At 50.7% G+C, this 12,297-nt stretch overlaps 1 protein-coding gene and 1 long non-coding RNA gene across 2 annotated transcripts in view; one reads left to right on the plus strand and one right to left on the minus strand.

Moving 5' to 3' along the window:
- Positions 1-3,128, plus strand: part of LOC142584395 (uncharacterized) — an 11,087-nt gene extending 7,959 nt beyond the window's left edge. The window contains exon 4 of the long non-coding RNA XR_012828780.1: positions 3,026-3,128. This is a non-coding gene — a long non-coding RNA (uncharacterized LOC142584395). The remainder of the gene's footprint in view (positions 1-3,025) is intronic.
- The window catches only part of LOC142585378 (calcium-activated chloride channel regulator 2-like), a 551,695-nt gene that overhangs the window by 468,986 nt on the left and 70,412 nt on the right, over positions 1-12,297 (minus strand). The gene's annotated exons all lie outside the window — the stretch shown is intronic.

Consider the following 12,297-nt stretch of genomic DNA (forward strand, 5'->3'; position numbering starts at 1 on the left):
CTTCATTAGAGGGGAGGGCGAGTGCTATATGCCATGAGCCGAAGCCAACGCCAACCCGCTGGGGACGCGACGACGACCGGCCGATCGAGCGGGCGGGCGAGCGAAAGCGGCGGAACTAGGATTCGCAAATCAGTGCACAGTGCGGCGCCCGCGGTGATTTGCATAGGGCGGACGTGGTCTGGTTGTTGGGCGCGCTTTCACTGTCGGTGCCCCCCCCCCTCACGCCCCCCTCTCCTAACTGCTATACACCACTGCACGCCTCCGGTGCTGATGTGGGTCTGGAAAGCGGAATTGGCTTGTGCGGAGAGCCGGCTCGTCCAAAGTGGCCGAGGACCGCAATCGCGTTTACAACGCAGCTGGGGCCACTATATATACCACTTGTTGAGCTGTTTGCACGCTGGCGCGGTGGTTAAGTGGACGCGCGTGTTGGCGCTATCGGCGAATTTAGACACGCGTCTCACGGTTTCTCTTACATTCTTTTTGTACTACTCAATACTTGCTATGTGTATACGCCGGCATCGGAAAGACACGCGCGACAAAAGCAGTGAAGCGGACATTCTTGAAGAACTTAAAAAGGGCACGCGAAATACATCGTTGACATATATCTGTTCCCTAAGTTTCCTCTCTATAGTTTGTACATGCTCTTTTGTTCAAGTCAAATAATTTAATTACAAGAACAAGTGTTTTATTTTTCTCTCTCTCTTGAATTACTAAATGGTCGATCGATACGAAGGCTACGTTTTTCCTTCCTTCCTTTCTTTCTTTCCTTATTTCTCTCTCTCTTTTCACTAGTATCGGAGACAGCGCGCATCGTGACGGATCGCCAAGTACAACGCGCGATTAGCACTTCCAACCGCAAAAGGAAAAAAAAAAATAACTGTCTCTCAGAGCGCAACACAAAGCTATTCTCCCGTAGTAAGCGCTGTATTCCCAGGCGGCGCTTCCAGTGGGTGGACCAGACTTTAAAAGCTGCCGGCATGCAACAAGTCCTTCAAGGGGTGGAATAGCAAATGTCGACGACAGACCATGAGAACGACAGCAAAGATAACTATGACAAGACGACCGCAGCAATGGCAACGCAGGCAACAGGTTAAACGCACCGGCAGGTATACAATGACAACCAGAACAACTAACGAAAGCAACAATGATGGAAGCATCATCAACGACAAGTGAAAGCACATACGCACCTGCGGCCTCACCCTCTCCGCTCAACCTATATAGCACACAACCGCAACTCCAGCGTCAGATCTTGAACACATAAGCACTCCGAAGGAACGCCCCCGAAGGTAGCATACAGTCGAACGCCTCTATTCAGTTTACTGCAATGTAATTTGCTGTGACTTTTGTTATTGTTATTGTTGTGGTCTTTTTATCATGCCTCTCCTGCCAGGACCCATTTAGGGTCTGCAGTATGCTGTAAATAAATAAATAAATAAATAAATAAATAAATAAATACTTGGGGTCTCCGAAATAATCCGTTATACAGGCGACTTCGTTGTAAAAATCGCGCACCGCACAGCACAAAGTAGAACTGGAACATAATTATGCGTTCGTTATACAGGTCATATCGTTGTAGAGGTGTTTATTGCAGATGCACTCAACTGTATACATACCACGGAGGTTACCCGCCGTGGTTGCTTAGTGGCTATGGTGTTGGGCTGCTGAGCACGAGGTCGCGGGATCGAATCCCGGCCACGGCGGCCGCATTTCCATGGGGCGAAAACACCCGTGTACTTAGATTTAGGTGCACGTTAAAGAACCCCAGGTGGTCCAAATTTCCGGAGTCCTTCGCTACGGCGTGCCTCATAATCAGAAAGTGGTTTTGGCACGTAAAACCCCATAATTTAATTTTAATAGCACGGAGGTTCCTCCTAAAGTTACTACAGGAAACGCTGGCGCTGTGGTCCTTCGGCTACCAAGCGAATGATGGTTATAGTAGATAGGTTTGTGTTTTTTGCGTCTGTTGTGGCTTCAGAAGACGTTCTTGTGGCTTTGTTTGCTATACACTTAATCCTACCAATTATTGACCTAAACTTCGAAGTAATACTTATTTCTTTTTTTTTTTTTTGTCTAAACGCGGAAGCCTGTAAGGCTTTGGGAACACGCATAGTCATTGCGAATTGTTGCATCTGTAACGCATTATTTCGCCGAAATAAGGACGAATTTGCAAAGTCACGAAGTCTTCCGAAGTCATGCGAAGGTAGAAGTTTAGGGGGGGAAAAATAACCCGTGTCCCTAACCGTCACACACCACAATGGCTGAACCGCCCTGCTTGCTAGCAGCTCCCATGGAACACTAGCGCCCGAGTTCCCTCCAGTAATTCTTTTCTGTTTTTTTTTTAAAGGAAACCCGTACATACGGTATACACACAACGGTGCCATTAATGGCCACTCGCGGTCCCCTTTCCCCGCCCTAAGTCACAGCTCGAACGCGCGCGCCTGCAAACGCGCGCTGCAAACGGCGCGGCCGGGGAGCCACCGCGGCCGCACGCGCAAGCACATGTGTACGCGCGAGATAAACCTAATCACGCGCCTCCATTACCCGAAAGCCCTTCATTAGGTTGGAGGCTCTCGCGCTCGTGGCGAGGCCGCCCCTGGGCATCGCCACCAAGCCGCGCCGGCGACGACGAAGACGGGCGTGCGCGCGGAGGATTCAGTTCATTACCAAACTATCACCGCGGAGAGTCCAAGAACACGGCGCTGTTTGTCCAGAAGTTCTGCCCGCTCCCCCCCCTCCCCCCTCCCCCCCCCACGAGCTCTTCTAGGTCCGCCCAGACCATCGGCGCTGGCGCCGCCGATTTCCGCTGCCTCCGGGTCGGACCCGGAAAGCGCGAGCTTAGCGAAGTACTTGAAAGCAGCGTTTTGCCTGCGCCGATGTCCGCGGCGCCGAGCGGCGCGAAATTGCGCGGACCGTTGTAATTTGACGATCCCTCGAGGGACTGACCCCCCCCCCCCCTCTCTCTCTCTCTCTCTCTCTCTCTCTCTCTCTCTCTCTCTCTCTCTCTCTCTCTCTCTCTCTCTCATAGGTGCCGATAAGGCGGCTTATAACGGGAACCGGTTCGCGCGCATCGAATGGGGAATGGAGCACTTTTCTCCGACCGAGTCTGGGCTTTAGGAAAGAAGTAGAAGAAACGGAAAGCTGCACTATTCGCGATGTAGAAGAGGAGGAGGTTCACTTAAACGAATGTTCAGGGACGGCTGCATAGAGCGGGCCGGATTATAGGGGAAGTATGTGCTGTCCAAGTTGGCTGCAGCCTGAACTCGCGCGCGAAGCGTTCGCGTAAACGTTGCCCCCTCTCGTGGGTGCTCATAACAATAATTTTACTCCAAAGGCCCGGATGTTATTAATAACTCGTTGATTCCCTCATTAAATATTTGTTTTAGTTTGAATTGATGCCCACATCGGGCACTCCTGTTTTTGACATTTAAATGGGCCGAAGAAAGAAAATACAAGAAGGCGGCAATACTGAGTACGTAGTTCATATGAAAAGCGAGTCATTAAACCAGATCCGTTGGCGCTAAACTGCAAACAGGGAAGCCTTCATCCCGCGAGACCACCATGGGGCCAACCATCAAGTTCTACGGACGTACACCACCGAAATCGGCCTAAATTTATATATTTATTCGTTTATGCAGTTGAGCAAACTTCCGAAAAAAAAAAGAGCAACTCATGTTTCGGCTGCCCGCACAGGTGTTCTAAGCGTGGTAGACAGGTGACCATTATGATCATCAAATTAGTATGTGGACTGTATTTATGCAATCTCGCAGCGATATCTAATTACCCTTAGCTGCGTCGCGTCGGCAGACTCCTTCCTGTGCTTGCAAGTTCTCTAATATCAACTCATTACCCGCTCTTCCAGCATCGACAGCGTCTCCGTTACCATGGCAGCCGTTCAAGTTTAATCACTTGCTTTTCCATCCTGTCCCCAGCGGCGTCGATAAGTTGATAGTTCAGCGCTTAGGAACAACATGGCAAACAACTGCATGCGTCATAATAGCTTGTCCGGACCTGACCGTCAGTGGCGTGGTCAGGTCCTGTCCGGAGCTGGTCCTGTCCGGAGCTGGTCAGGTCCTGTCCGTCCGACGTTGCACTGGATAGACGAGAATTTCCGTGCACCCGACTGCAGCCCTATGCTACAAAGGAAACCCCCCACGGGCCGCTCAGAAGGAAACCTAGTCAGTTGAAGAAAAAATTCGTCCCGTTCCGGGGACTGAACCCGAGACCAGCGCCTTCGTATAGAGTGGTCGCTCTGAGTTAACCAGGGCGCGAGTGGGAGTGGGCGAACTGTACCCGACAACTCGACGCGCAGCGACAGGTTGGGCGTCTTTGCTATATAGACTGCGGCTATATACCACACCCATGGATCAAGCTTCTGTTCTCACGACTTCGACACGTAGATTTAGTCGACGTTGCAGCGACAGCGCCGGTTCTATACCTGGCGCCGCTTGTCTGCTTCCCGCCACGACAGCGCATGCGTTGCAGCAGCGTTTGTTTAATCAGCACGTGCATGCTCGAGATGGCACCGTCGGCACAAAAATGGACTCTCGCCCACTCACCGCCTGGTAAAGATGAGCGGGAGGGGGGGGGGGGGCACACAGCTCTTCGCTTTTGTTTACGTAGCATGTGAGCCGTTGCTCTCTGTTTACGTCTGGAAGGAGAAGCAGACGGCAGCTCGTGGGAGCAGACGCTCCAGAGAGCTTTAGATCAATGGACGAAAGCTGCCTGCACATGAGCAAGAACTTTGCTCGGATCTCGCCGAGGCGCAAGCGGCTCGTGCTTACGCAGGCGGAACGCAAGCCGTTTGCGCCCTTTATTCTGAAGCTCCCTATATATATATATATATATAGTGTCTGCGTAGTCCCACGAGCTGCATATCTATAGGTTTGCGAAGAGCACATACGTTGGTCCCGTGCTTCGACACTGCTTCACGCTTTATATCGCTAACACAAATATTAGTTAGATTCTGTGGCTTTGCGCGGTGAAACCACGATCAGGTTATGAGCCACCGCGTTGTGGGAGGGGGACCCCTCATTAATTTTGGTCACCTGGGATTCTTTAACTTGCTCATAAATTGAAATACACGAGCGTACTTGCTTTTGTCATTGTCGTCCATCAGAAAGCGTACGAGCCGCGGCCAGGATCGACCCCGCGACCTAGGCCACTTAACTACCGCGGCGAATATAGCTAACACAAGATATCAATTTCTTGTTCAGCCGCTTCTGTAGCCCAAGCTCGGTCTTATAAATCTGAACAGGCAGCGTACTGAATAATTGGGTTAGTGAGGTTAACAGCCCTAAGCAACTTCGGGAGCTATAAGACGTGCCCCAATTGAAGGCTGAGGACAAATTCTGGTTAACAAGAGATATATCGATCAGTATAGCAAGCGTTTTCGCATTTTCGCTCCCACCGGAATGCTGCCATGTATACCGGGACAGGGAATCGGACCCGCGACTTTGTGCTTAGTTGCAGAACGCCGAAAACACTGGCTTGCTACTTGCTACGGCGAATGCATGCGCATGCGTGCAGACTAGAAGAGAAGAAAGAAATATATCTGTGAGGTGTACAGTCGAGAGGCTGTGCAACGAACAGTACAACGAAATAACCGGTATAACGAAGGAATAGTTCGGTCCCGGATCTACTGTGAGCTGTTCGCGGTGCCCGGCCTTTATAATTCGAAGTGACCTGTATATATAACGAAATTATTTCGGAGAACCCCAAGCGCTTCGTTATAAAGGCATTCGACTGTACACCGTTTTGCGTTCAAGGCGTCAAATCCAGAAGGCTGAGGTAATGCGCTGCAGGTCTGAAGTCTCAGCCTCTCGATGAATACGTTAGTTAGTAGACAATATTTAACGCGCCACTGAAGTGCACGAAGTATTGATGAGTACGGATATATGGCGTAGAACACGCTCATTCGTTCCCTTCCGTTTCGTTATCAACTCTTTTATTTCTTAATAATTCATCGGTTTCTCTCACAAACATCGGTGACTTTAACATTAGCCTGTTTCAATATTATCTGTACAATTTTCACCGTACCGTGTCGTATACGGTCTAACCATTTTTTACACCCATATGGATGTATAAAGGGCGTTAGGTTGTCGCACGGCTAACATCCTCGCCCTTAAGGGGCGAGATCAAATTGTTGGTGGGTACCAACGATAGCATCTTGTTTGCCAACCTCTTCTTTTTTTTTCACAAGTAAAAATGATGACAGCTCTGACAGGCGACATAAAAACTGCATTAAATGCAGTTTAATATCTATCCCTGCGAAATTCTTCTGTCGGATATTTATGTGCGCCAAAGGGAGCTAGAACGACTGCCCAGTTTTCAACTACGTCTTTAATCATCGCACGTCTAGCTAGAGCTCCGTTGTCGTTCTCTATAAGTTTTTGTAAGGCCCTTACGGTTGGTGTGTTACCCGTGTGACAAGCAAACACTCTTAAAGGTGTAAACATTATTGCAGTGTACTTTCTCGTTTAAGTCTTATCTCTCCCTTCCTCTCGTTGAGCAGCATACCCGACACGTGCAGGTAATTTCTCATTCTCAAAAAAGTCTAAGCAACACATGACGTGCTATCGGCAAACGGGGCTCATACAAAGAGCCGTTTCTAAAACGAAGTTCACCTCTCCGTTTACCCGCCGGCTTCTTAGCCAATCTCCCCGCAGTGGGTAAGCGCCACAGTTTAAAGAGCAAGCAACCAGCTTACTTTTCAACGTGTGCTACTGGCCAATAAGGGCGGCGCACAGAACGGTAACGACGTGCACTACACTGGAGTTCGGCTCCTCGACAGACGCTCGGGTATACCACGAGTCGAATCCCTCGCAGGAGAAGGCGAAAAGCAAAACTGGCAGGCGGTCACGACACAGGGCACTTCTCTCTCTCTCTCTCTCTCTCTCTTCGCGTTTGTCCTTTCTTTCCCGAGTTTCAAACCCGTGGCTCAGATTTGATTAACTTTTCGTATACCGCGCGCGTCACTCTCGCGTCAGTCCCCCTCCTCCTCCTCCCCCCCCCCCTCCCCGCCACCACGCCACCGAAGCACACGAAGTTTCAATTTTCCGTTCAGTTCGCCGGAAAATTGAGCGACTCGGCTCGAGTCTGCGAAAAGCTCCACACGACAGGAGAAACACAAGCAACTGGGCAAAAAAAAAAAAAAACTGTAAAAGAAAAGAAAAAGGGAAAGAAACTGAGGGATAGACGTATGTACTACGTGCGCCCGCCATCCAGCTAAGTTTATTTCCTTTCACGCTCCTCCTCTCTTCCTTTCTTTTCTTATTTCCTCTTCCCTTTGTTCCGTGTTCCTGCCATGACGCAATGGACTCGTAGCGAAGTTGTCTTTCGATAAAAGCAAGAAAGAAATAAAGAAAATAAAGAAAAATCGGGCCCTGTCGTCGCCGCCCCGTGCTTCAGCTGCACGCCGAGTTCGTCATGCTTCCGGCCAGCGAGGTCTAGCCACTGACGGAGGGGCACGCGATTCGCTTCCGCCGCAGCCACTGTATGTGAACTTGTGCGAACGTGCATGACACAACGGCCTCGGGGACCGTGTTCTCCGCCGCCGATCGTTGGTGCCGCCTTTCTTCTTTCTTCTTCAACACCGACGCACGGTATCTGCAGCGTGTCGATGTCAAAAAACCGAGCAATGGCCGACACATTGTTGTTCCCGCGGGAGAACTGCGGCGGCGGCGGTGGCACGAGAGGCAAGTGAATGGAAGCGCCCCCTACGGTCGTGGAAAGGCCACTACTCGAACGGGCTAGCCTCTGCGGAACGATCAAAGAAACATAGCCCTGGCTATAGTAAGTGTGTAGTCGAGATATAAAAAAAGGGTGGAGGGGCGGGGGGGGAGGGGGGAGAAACGACTACGTCGTGAAATGGATTCGCGGTTTTACTAGCGGTCCCCAGACTGGCGAGGAAGTACGGCTGGAGCCCGCCTCCCGAAGTGGGCAGCTCGTATATATCTGCTCTTGTCTGCGACGACTCTATACGTACTATACTGTATACGCAATCGATGGTGCTGCTGCAAACGATTCTACCAATCGATTCGATATCTTGAGTGCTCGCGAAGGAACGGCCACCTTCCGGGGTTTGCCATTGGTATGCGGATACCTAAAACGCGCTTCAACTATCACATAAAGAACAACGGCAAGTAGGCCGAATTCTCGAGGGGAAAGGGAATATCCGTTAGCCTTCTTTGCGTCTGTCGCAAGCGTAATCATTCCCGTTATCATCGTCAGCGAACAAAACGCTACACGTTCCCACCAGAATTAAGTGCACCTCACGGGCTCAAAGTAAGAACCACGGTGTCGACGTCGGCAGTCTCGCCGTCGCGCTCATTATCGTCGTGGTGGACGTCGTGCCGCTGTCGTTCCGCCATCACCGTCGTTTGTCATCGTCGTGCATTCGTCGTCGTCAAGCAAGCTATTGCCGCTTTGTGTGGCCCTCGATTATCTCCCCCTAAGCGTGGTCATTTAACATTGTTTCCTTTTTAATCCCTAGCACTTTTCTAAAGTTGCGTGGGATTGACGTGGTTCTAAACGCGGCTTCCAACTACAACCTCCCCCCCTCCCCCTCCCGCGCAGGCTGAAGAAAATAAAACAATCTAGCCGCGAAATAAAATAGCGGTTACGTAGTAGTACGAAAAGACAAACAACTAGCGGAGTTCGCTTCGGCCGGGCCCACACGACGACTACGTGCTGCGGACGTCAGTTGAAGCCGTATACCGAAGCACTGTTTTCACCCGCCCCCACCACCACACACGCGCGCACACACACACGCGCACGCATACACACACAGGCACGCCAGGCCGAATAAAGGATGGGGGCGACAAACGGCTTTCTTCGTCTGCAGCGACCGTGCAATTTCTAAGCGGCCCTCCGCGTCGGTGATGTCCCCCCCAACTCGGCTCCACACAGAACAGAGCACCGCCGGCGGCGGCAGCGGGCATTCCCGCTGAGGCGGTCGGATTTACGCATCGCTGGTCGCGATCCCATTCGTCGCATGCGCTCGGCCGCCGCACACGGGAGATCAAGCACACCAGCGGGCAGCTCGCTGCAGTAGCGCACGCACGCACGCACGCACGCACGCACGCCGTCCGCTGCACGGGGTGGCCTTATACGGCGACGACGCGGGGAGACAATGCGCCCGCGCGTACGCATGCATGGCGCCGGTGGCCGCGGCCAGTCGCGCTTGGCGTTGCCGTCCAGACAATGAACCCGAACCGGGCCGCCGCCATCACCGGCGCTGGGACGCGCGCGCACACGCGACGGGCGCGTCAGGTGGCCGAAAGACTCAACGGTAGCGATGGACGCGTCGTCGACGTCGTCAGCTGCTGCTGCCACCGCCGACAGAGCAGGACGGACTCCGCGCGAGATGAGATTGAGAGGAGGGGTGGCTGCGGTGGCGGCGGCACACTGCCACACTATCGTGTGTCGCCCCTCCCCCGTCTGTAGTCGTGTAGCAGTTGCGTGCAGCGCTGCAGAGTCCGGGCGGAAGGTGTCTTCGAAGGACTTGCCTAGTCACGCGTGCGAGGGTGTGTCCCCGGAGTTAATCACTGGGCCCGTCTTCGCCACCTCCGTGCGACAGGCCTTCGCCCAGAACGCCCTCCTGACCTCGAATGCGGGATCCATTGACCCTTGTGCTGTTCCCTATAAGACGCGCGGCGCGAAACAAACCTGTTTTGTCCGCTGTCGAATGTGCGTAACGTGTGTATTATGCTTCTAAATAGTATGATGTTTTCTGAAATATTATGGAAGATAAAAATATCAAAATAATAATACTAATACATTCCGGGCCTTTACGTGCCAAAACAGCGTTGTGGTTGTGAGGCACGGCGTGGTCGGGGACGCCGGATTAATTTTGATCACGGGGGGTTCTTAAAGCTGCAATCGTATAAATCCAAGTATAAGTGCGTGTTCTTATTTCTTGTTTTCTTTTTCTTTTTTTTTTCTTTTCTGCGTACCGCCCTCATCGAAATGCGGCCGCCGCGACTGGAATCCAACCCGCGACCTGGTATTCAGCAGCACAGCGCCATAGTCACTAGGCTGTCAAGACAAAGCATAAAAGAAACAATAAAAAAATGAAAATGAGCCCAAGGTAGCCTTAATTTCCGCGGTGACATCTCGGGTCGACGCCTCGCAAATTACACTCGTTAAATGGCCTCAGCGACAAAGGTGGATTAGACGGTTAAGCAGTAAGGAGGTAGCCAAGTAGAAGAATGACGTGGCACATTGTATAATGCCCTATCTCCATTTTTATTTTTTGAAGAGTCAGCTTCTGCGTCACTCCACTTAATCTGTAAGGAATCAAGGTCTTCCCGTGCGCCGTTATTTCCATGTCTTTAGGGACACGACGAGGACCTATACCTTGTCCGGCAGTTTGTGAAGCATTAAGGAGGGTCTAGTGGACCTTCGGGACGCATCTGTGATCTGTATTCGTTCATCATTTATGTGAGAAAGAGAAAATCAAGTCAAGTTGCGTAAGCTATGGATAATAGCCGGGCAGAAATAAAAACAGTCACGTAGGCCGTGTCTTGCTGAATGCAGCGGTTTGAGTGTAGGCCATAGGCAATCTGAGTCGCGCATTCTCGAGCTCGCGGTCTGTGGTATATATATATATATATATATATATATATATATATATATATATATATATATATATATATATATATATATATATATATATAGAGAGAGAGAGAGAGAGAGAGAGAGAGAGAGAAGTAATAAGGCCAAGGCAGGGAGGCTAACCAGGCTGAGCCCGCTTGGCTACCCAGCACAGGGGAAGGGGGAAAAGGAGCTTCGAACACTATGACGCTGAAATACTAGTCGTAACTGTTCCCATTCTGAAAAAAAAAAAAAAGAACGGAAGCCTAGACGTACACCCGAAGTTTAGTCTTTCATCTTGAGAATTATATTAGCGATGGCCGCTTATCTAACTATGTTTATCTGATAAGCAACCGACCAATCGCGACGGGAGTTGAGCGAAATTTGCGTCTTCATGCGTTCTAATTGGTGCGTGAAATTTCGCAGTGCGTCGTCGCCGTCGTTTCGTTATCTATACCTTAACAAGCATTCGTGGCCAGCAGCAATCAGTGTGTTTTGTTACTCGGAAACTTTAAACTATACTAAACCAAGTTCAGTTGTGATTTATATTAGCGTTTTCGAAAGCGCTTTTCTGAGGGGATGTTTTCAGCATTCTTGAATAACCTATTAAAGCGTCTGGAAACAAACAATCGGGAAGTACGTGTGCTCAGATCACTGCATATTTAATTTTGCCAACGTACTCAAAGTCACCTTTCTTGGCAAGAATCAACAGGAAACAACAGCCAGCCTTACTATTTCGTGCCTGCTGTTTGACACGAGCTCAACACGTACAATTTTTCAGTCACACACAGATAGGCACGAGAAGGTTGCCGACCATCACGATCGTTAATATCACTGTCGCCAAGCCGGTGCTGTCAGCGAGAGAGGTGAAAATCTGAACGATAACAACCAAGAGGACTAAGAAAAACAGACACACTTCACATTATTGGTTGCATGACATACAGAGAAGCCTGACAAGCGAAGCATAAACGAAGAAGGGGAATTGAGCGACATAACACGGTGGTCGCACAGGAAGGCCAACCTAGCGGGAAAAGCGAGAAAAGGCGCGGAAGAAACCAGGAATCGAGAAAGAAAGAAAAGGATGAAAGAAAAAGAAAACGACGGCGAAACCACCAACACGCCGTGGGGGCGAAAGAGAAAGGAGATTGAGGAAGAGGAGGCGGTGAAAAGCTGCCATCTTATATGCAATTCCATATCCATCAGGCATATATGGCGGCCCCTTTGTACTGTGCTGGTGAGGCGGTTGGAATTGGGGAGGGGAGTGTTGGGCCTTTTATGTATTGGTCTGCTTTCTTTCTCTCTCTCTCTCTCTTTCTCTCTGCGTCGCCGTGCGCAGGTGTTTTGCGCTAGTGAGAGATTCTTGTTTTGGGAGAGAAAAGCTGGGTGAACGTGGCTGCAGATAGGGAGAAGACAGAGGCAGAGGGATGAGGAGAGGCAGAGGGATGAGGAGAGGCAGAGGGATGAGGAGGGAAGGCGATGGCGCAGACGTACGGAGGTGCGGTGCCACGCTGGAGATGGCTGCTATAGCAAACAAATGCGCACGTTTTGGCGTCGGGATAAGAGATACGTCTCCGACAAGACGAAGAAGTAAAACGTATGCAGGGGGGACATCTCCGCTGGGTTACGTCGAGAAAGACAAAAAGAAAAAATGGAGAGAGAGAGAGAGAGAGAGAGAGAGAGAGAGAGATAGATAGAGAGAGACTC

This window comes from Dermacentor variabilis, chromosome 6, assembly GCF_050947875.1.
Source record: "Dermacentor variabilis isolate Ectoservices chromosome 6, ASM5094787v1, whole genome shotgun sequence".
In the NCBI taxonomy this organism is placed as follows: domain Eukaryota; kingdom Metazoa; phylum Arthropoda; class Arachnida; order Ixodida; family Ixodidae; genus Dermacentor; species Dermacentor variabilis.